The following is an 8,347-nucleotide window of genomic DNA, read 5'->3' as shown; positions in this document are numbered from 1 at the left end:
AGCTGTTAGCAGTTGCCTTATGTATTGAGGTGCTCCTATGTTGGGTGCATATATATTTATAATTGTTATATCTTCTTGGATTGATCCCTTGATCATTATGTAGTGTCCTTCCTTGTCTCTTGTAACATTCTTTATTTTAAAGTCTATTTTATCTGATGTGAGTATTGCTAATCCAGCTTTCTTTTGATTTCCATTTGCAAGGAATATCTTTTTCCTTCCCCTCACTTTCAGTCTGTATGTGTCCCTAGGTCTGAAGTGGGTCTCTTGTAGGCAGCATATATATGGGTCTTGTTTCTGTATCCATTCAGCAAGCCTGTGTCTTTTGGTTGGAGCATTTAATCCATTCACGTTTAAGGTAATTATCGATACGTATGTTCCTATTACCATTTTCTTAATTGTTTTGGGTTTATTTTTGTAGGTCTTTATCTTCTTTTGTGTTTCCCATTTAGAGAAGTTCCTTTAGCATTTGTTGTAGAGCTGGTTTGGTGGTGCTGAATTCTCTTAGCTTTTGCTTGTCTGTAAAGGTTTTCATTTCTCTGTGAAATGTGAATGAGATCCTTGATGGGTAGAGTAATCTTGGTCGTAAGTTCTTCCCTTTCATCACTTTAAGTATATCATGCCACTCTCTTCTGGCTTGTAGAGTTTCTACTGAGAAATCAGCTGTTACCCTTATGGGAGTTCCCTTTTATGTTATTTGTCGTTTTTCCCTTGCTGCTTTCAGTAATTTGGAAGATTGCCTAACTCCATTTCATTTAGTTGTTTTTCTGGGGTTTTATCTTGTTCCTTCATCTGGTACGTAGTCCTCTACCTTTTCATCTTGTCTCTCTTTCTGTGAATGTGGTTTTTGTTCCACAGGCTGCAGGATTGAAGTTCTTCTTGCTTCTGCTGTCTGCCCTCTGGTGGATCCATTCATTAAGTCTTTCTGAAAGTTTCAATGTGCATTGATGCTACAGGAATTGGGTGAGCTCTGCATTGCCTGAGCACCCTTCCCTTGCATGCCCAGCCTCCTGGGCAATTTTGGAAGCTTTCAGGAGGATGAAAATTGCCAGCCTGGCTGACTTGTATCCCAAGCTGTTAGCTCACCTTTTGTATATGTTACTGAGAAATGCATTATTTGTATTTGTCACACTGAAGCTTATCTGTCTACCTCATTCTTGGAACACTCACAGAGCCTTCCATTCGCTTTCTGAAATAATCTACTAGAGACCCCAAGAGTTTCTTGATTCTCTTTGTAAAGTTGACAACATCAGCGTGTATACCTGCCTTCAACACAATTAGAAAACAATTAAAAATGTATGAGCTCAGCATCAACTCCTACATAACCCCACATTTAGCCTTGGTGATCCGGAGAAGTACTTATGTAATTTTTAGTTGACATTTCCTGGCATTAGTCTGGTTTTCTTATCCTTGATAAGACATTTTCCAAAGTCTATAATAATGTTTTTTTTAAAGAATTTAACATGAAGTCTAATCTATAACCTTTTGAAAAGTCATATATACAATAGTTGACACTTATCTGAATAATGACACTTACCTAAATAAGCAACAACTAACATTGGGATCTTACCATGTACTGAGGACCCTGATCAGTGATTACATACTTTTATCTCTTTTAATCCCTTCAGATATCCCGGAAGGTGAGTACTGTCACCATTCCAAGTTTAACAACCAGGCTGAGATCACCTGTCTCTCACTGGTAGAACCTAGCTGTGAATTCAGGTGTGCTTGATGCTGTCTACACTGCTGGCACATCACTGCTGCCCCTTCAGCATATGTAACTTCCTTGAATAATCTGACTAGATACACCACACTGTGTGAAATATTCTGAATCTTAATTATCCTATATTAAAATTAAAATACCACAATGCCTTTCAAAGTGAAATTTAAGTTATTTTTGGATTAGGAATACTCTTAAGTTATCCACCACCATTAGCATTGGTAATCAAGGTTTGAAAGCAAACAGTAACAATGTAAAGAGTGGTTGAAAAAAATACTTGGCTCAAAGGTTTGGTGCAAAGAAAAGAAAGGAACAGAAAAGAATCTCCCTTCTTGTCTGACTTTATTGCTGCAGGTTACTGTGATCCTGTTGCTGTGAAGATATCACTGGTAACCAAATCTGTAGGCAGGAGGATTAGGTATCTTTAATTTTATTTTTTACTTTATTTTTTTCCTCTTATCCTTTATGCTCAAGTAAGGAGACAATGGGATTCATGTGCCAGGCACATTTTTAATGTTAATAGTATGGATTGTACTTTGATATTAAAGTACTATGACAAATGCATAGATCCACTCTCCGGCAATCTCAAGAAAGCAGTGCTTAAACTTCCAGAGGAAAAGTGAGGAGCCACGCGGTCACTGAGGACATTATGCTAATGTATATAAATGCAGATGAACAGAGCCCGCTGCACTGGCAGCTTTGAACTTCACAGGTAAGATAAGTGAGGGTCACTATGAAAGTATCGGTCTAAGATTGCTCCTTGAAAACAGGCTCAAATGAGGACAAGTGAGTTTTAAAAAGCTGAGTTTAAGATGAACTGCAAGAAGAGGTCTGATGGTGAGGCTCTGCTGGACAGAAGTGAACGGGCATGAATTCATTTTAGAAGAAATATTTTTACCCTCGACATCATGAGCCTGTTTCTGAATCAAGGAGAATGCTTGAAAATTAGTTACGTATCTATTCAAAAATGGAGACAAGCCAGCACACACAGGCCAAGAAAAATCTCGTTTTCTGAGTGTGTTAATGCAAAAGCTCTGAGATCACATCCTACTCAGTGCAAATCTCAGGCGCCTTTGGGAACTGAGCAACTAAGAAAGAGGGCTGATGACAGTGGAAAGATATTTGTTCATTGCAAGTATAAGCCAATTTCAACAGGGTTGAACTCTCTCCTTGGAAGTGATAATAAAATACTTATCAGGCTTAAGCTTTTCCATGAAGAAAGAGAAAACAATAACCCCAGCTCTCCTCACTGAGTCTGCTGTATCTGTCCTAACTGCAGTTGCAAAGGGTGGAGGGAAGGAGGGAAGGAAGGAAGGAGGGAATGACAATTCTTCCTTCTTTGTCCAAAAGGCAAAGATAATGTTCATGGTGAGGCTAAGGGCATAGTCTCTAAACTATCCCCACCACTGTCCCACTGTATCCTCTTTCTCTGCTGTATTTTTCTTCATGGTGCTCATCTATACTGGACATAGCATCTATCACTTGGCTATTTGCGGGTCGCATGTACTTTCTCCACTGCAGTGTAGGCTGCAGGTGACGTGTCATCTCACTGCAACTGTCCTGTAGCTCCCAGAACAGTGCCTAGAACGGTAGGCGCTCAATACATATTGGTGGAATAACAAATGGGTGAATTGATTCACTACTAGCTAATTAATTAATTTGCTGGGGGTATCAGAATGTCTTCCTTTTTCAAAATATTAATATCTGGGCTTCCTTTTCCCCATCAGGCATGGGGTGGTGCTGACATTACTCCCCCAAGCCTAAGCCCAACTTAGGACCACAGTCTTATGAACATACACACACAAAATTTTGCTTATGCAAAGAAATTCAAATGAAAAAGAAAATATACTCTGATAGAAAGTGAGAAGACAGAACAGGCAATTCAAAAAAATGAAAAGAAATACAAAACTACACCCTCTGCAGTAACTGAAGAAGTAACTAAAACATTGATGAGAGACTAGTTTTTTAGAATCTTTGCCATTTAGATGCAAAAAAGCAATATCCATTTTTTTTGCAAGTGTACAGGGAAATGAGCATTTTTATGTACTGTTAGTGAAGTGTCAAGGGTTAGACAGTCTCTTCACTCTATGTAGTCTTAACATGGAGTGAGCTGTCAATTACAATGTCTGTCCTGCCACAGAGGTAAGCCCAAGATGGACCCAACATAGGGGAGATAGGAAATTGCGCTGGGAAGACTAATTCTTTAGTTCCTGCAGATCACTACAGATGTTTAAGGATGTTGAACTCATTCAGACAAATCAATACCTAAGGACTGACCCACTACTCTTCAACTGACCATAAGTGCAGCATCTTCTATGGACTTCCAGAGAAGGAGAAATTAAAAGAACCTTGTTCTCTTTAAGAGTCAAAGTTAAGAAGATTGCATTGTCTAAAGCAAAGAAAACTATCCTATAAGTATCCAGCTCTTACTAAGCCAAAACCCTTCAGAACTACATCATTATCTAATAACACAGTGAAGAGGAGAGAGTAAGAAAGGAAATGCCCCACTGAACTACATGCCGGGCATAGTGCTAGAGACTCTATACATGTTAGTCCTCTCCCTATATGCTTCTCCCTTGGGAGTCAGTAGCTTTGCTTTCTAAGGTGTAATAGACATTTATCAATCTATATACTGGAGGATACCTGAAACAATTTTGCATTTGGTATTAATACAAGAACAGTCTTTTTAAATGGGTTTTAGTTTGCTTTGCATGAACATAGGTTAGCTAGATAAAGAGTCATTTTTCAATCAAAGCCATATGGAATTTTTCTGTTTCAGTCATCATTTTCCTAAAGTGATTTCAAATAAGTAAACGGAAATATGTTCTCTATTCTATACATTTTAAAAATAATCAATAGCAGTTTTCATAGTTTCTCAACCAAATGTCTTCCTCTGAAGAATACCTACAAAGAAAATGTAAATTCTGAACATAGCTAATTTGGTGATGTAAAAGTCAAATTGTCAAGTCCCCAGAGCTAGCTGGTGATAATTGGGGCAGGGGTGGTGGTGGTTCAACTGTGTGAAGTGAGAACCTTTATCCCTAGACATATTGCCACCAATTTCCACTGGTCCCAAGAGGGGTCCACCATAGGGGGTGAGAAAATGTTACTCCTTTTCAATTTCCAAACTTCTTCATTGAGCAGGAGACCGTGATTCTTCTATTTTCTACCATTGCCTCTCAAATTACAAATGTAATTTCCAGAATTTCTAAAGAGGGATGGAGAAAATAATACTAAATATAACTCAGAAATCTTACCCAGAGTGATTCAAAATCCTTTCCATGGAAAGGCCTCATCCCTGTTTCTCCCTTCCTTCATACCCTTCCTTGCAAGTAACAGAATGTTCCCCTATGTGTCTTAAGAAAAACAAACCTTCACTTTTACTATCAAATCCAGAGGCACTACAGTTCCAGACTCAATTGGTTCTGGATCTGATTCTCTGATTCTCTCTTGGGTCTTATCCTCCTAGGCATAAAATGGCTGCCTCAGCCCCAAGCATCATGCTCTCATTTTACATTGCCAGAGACAGAACGGAAGGTAGACCAATGATATCTCTCATATTCACAGGAAGACCATAGAGTTTATCAGTTGAATTAGAATTTTTTTCAAGTGAAAGAAAGTATTATTAGTAATTTTACCAGGACAATACACATAAACCAGCACTATCTCAGAAAAGTGAGATATGTGCTCGCCTTACTTATTAGAGACAAAAGCATTTCCCAGAAGCCCAGGGGGTTTGGAAGGGGCTCCCCTTCCCTGAGCACACTGACACCCATACAGGCTTCGGTTAATAAGGAAGAAGGTGGGCTAGCTGTTGAGTAGGCAACAAACTGTATCTACCATCAATCCAGGTCCATGACAATAAAACTAAATTTCCTCTAAATGGAGAAGGAGACCTGCTTTTCTGGGAACACAGCTGCAGAAGGAGGTAGAGCTGTCATGCTAGTAACCATCTTTGCTCCAGACTTAAATCCTCACAAACCCCATTATTAGACAAGAAACTTTCTATCTTCCCATTTGAGTTAGTATTCTCAAAGTGCATAGAGCAGTGCCCTAAGCTTGGGATGAGCTCACAGTCGGTCCTTCAGTGAGTGGGCATTCCACAGCTCAAAGCAGGAACATCCACCTGCAGGCAAGGATGCTGATGCCGGGAGATATATTTCAGTCTGAGTGCCGGGTTGAATGGCATTTATACTCTCACAGTTGAGAATTCTAGAATAAATACCTTGAGACTTTATTCTAGCTTCATTCTCCAAGTCATAACAGTGAAGTATTGCCTCTTATATAATCTCTAACCATGCCATTTAAAAAATCATTTGATGTACCTTTAAACAAAAATGCCTCAAGGTCCTGAAAGGTTATTCAGAAGGCTGGCAAGCAGTCAAACAGATGTGCAATCAAAATCTTTGTCATCCTTTTTTGATGGTATCTGAATCATCAGAAAACATAAAATCAATATTCTGTTCCAAGACTTTGTTTCTTATGGTGGGAACACATATGTAACATGCCTCAAAAACTGTAAATGCTGACGGTGCTGACTTAGTTCAGGTTCAGTATGTTCACAACCAAAGGGTAAATACTCACCTGTCAGATTTTGACTTTATATAGAGTATGATGGCTAAGGTCCGAAAACCAAGGCTTTGACACTCAGCATGAAAAAATACTTTTATATCCTTATTATATTTCTATGATTAAATCTTGATTTCTATCTGGAATAACTGACAGTGAAGAGTGGGGTAAAGAAAATTTTTTTTACACTTGCCTAAGTCTGATGCCTGACTTAAGCTGCTGCAACAAATGGTCTTATGAACATGGTTGTAGGATGCATGTGCTTGTATGTCATGTTTCAGGGGATCATGCTGGTCACTCAGGGAGAATTAGACCCAACCTCCCCACTTCCAGAAGTATCTTTCCAACATCCCTGGGGACAGGAAATTAACCTACATGTCAACTGCTGATGCTCTCAGCTTGTGAAATATTGAAAACCCATAATTAAGTAGAAACCAATGGAAATCAGACATGGTTCTGGGTTTTAGCATAATTATAACCCCATTATTCTAAAGTGATAGGTTCTACTCAGTTTTTAGAATGTGTTAGGGAAGCACCTTCCTTTCCATGAATGTATAACATGCTCAAGAAATAGAGACCCAACTATGTTTTAGACTTTGGCTCCTGTGACAATTTATCAAGGAGGATTGGTACTCTTATGAATATTCTTCTCAAATGATAGTGTATGTACTCTAATCAATCTAGTCTATTTTCAACCAGATCTTTAGTATTTCATTATTGTTTTGGTCCACATTGCATTGTTCAAAAACAAACCCAAAAATATCAACTTAAACATTAAAAAACATTCTACTCCCCCATGTAATGAATAAGGGCAATTCTGACTTTTTAGTGATTCCCCTTTATGGCAGACTTTTTTCATTCAACAAAAAAGAAATGATGACATAGGCAAAGATATTAGAAAAGTGCTTTCCAGAAAAAGTCATTTCTGGACTTAAATCATTTCCATTGAGGAAAAAAAAGCAGTTTTGTACCTGTCTGACAAAAGGAACTTCATCCGGCACCTTGCAAAGTGAACTTGTCACAGTCTCCTGCTAAGTCTCAGATTGAACCCTGATGTCACCACGTCGGTGCATTGCAGTTCTGTGTGCAAAGCTCTCATATCAAAACATGTCATCTTAGGAAAGGAGCAGAAGTAAAATGCAGTCTTAGGATCCTGTCCAAGCGTATTAGAAGGCTGACAGACTTGGAGGTAAAATTTTTCTTCCTCAACAAGGGTCTCAAAAAGCCACAGAAACATGTTCTGCATGTGTGCTTTTAAACATGCCCCATTTATCTAGCCTACAATTGTATATTGCTTGGCAAACGGGAATATTATTTTAGTCTGAGGACAAATTTCATCAAACTATGGTTGATTTGCCTCAAGCTTCCCAGGCAGTGGTTAGCTCAATGGGGTTCTCAGTACAGGCATGCCTAACTCAGGAAGGCCCCTGAGGAGGAAGGGATTAGAAAATAAAACAACTCCAATAATGAGGTTTTTGTTCCTGAACTGTCTCCACACTCTTGTATTGAAAACAAAACCCCCTAAATAAGTCCAGTTGTTCTCAGTACACGAGTTCACGCTGTCTTCTCCGGGGTGGAAATCAAGTCTCCTCTATAGGATTAAAGACTGAAACAGGCTGGGGTGGCTTGAGCCAGCAGTGCCAAAATTTAATATAAGACCTTCGCAGCCAAGTCGCCCTTCAAAATCACAGTGCTGAAATAGTTTCTCTGCTTTTTTGTGACACTTCTGTTCTAGAACTTGAGCTCTCTTTTCACCTCTACGTTATGTATTGACTTAAAAAGATGCTCAACTTTTAAAAATTAAATGGAAAAATATACATAGAAATAATATTGTAAGACAGGAGTAGTTATTCTGGGGTGTAAATTAGGAGTAGTATTTATATTTTTATTTTTCAAGTATTCCTAGAGCTCTTCAATGAGTACTTATTTGCATACAGAAAAATAGATGCACAGAAAACTAATAGTCACAATAATTGTATTGCTGATATATTCTCTTTCTAAAATAAAGCTTCTGGATTTTTCTAAATGCAAATTTATGCAGTTCCCTTCAGTAGGTTTATT

Source organism: Physeter macrocephalus, chromosome 2 (genome assembly GCF_002837175.3).
Source record: "Physeter macrocephalus isolate SW-GA chromosome 2, ASM283717v5, whole genome shotgun sequence".
Classification (NCBI taxonomy): domain Eukaryota; kingdom Metazoa; phylum Chordata; class Mammalia; order Artiodactyla; family Physeteridae; genus Physeter; species Physeter macrocephalus.
Note: the sequence above shows the minus strand (reverse complement) of the source record.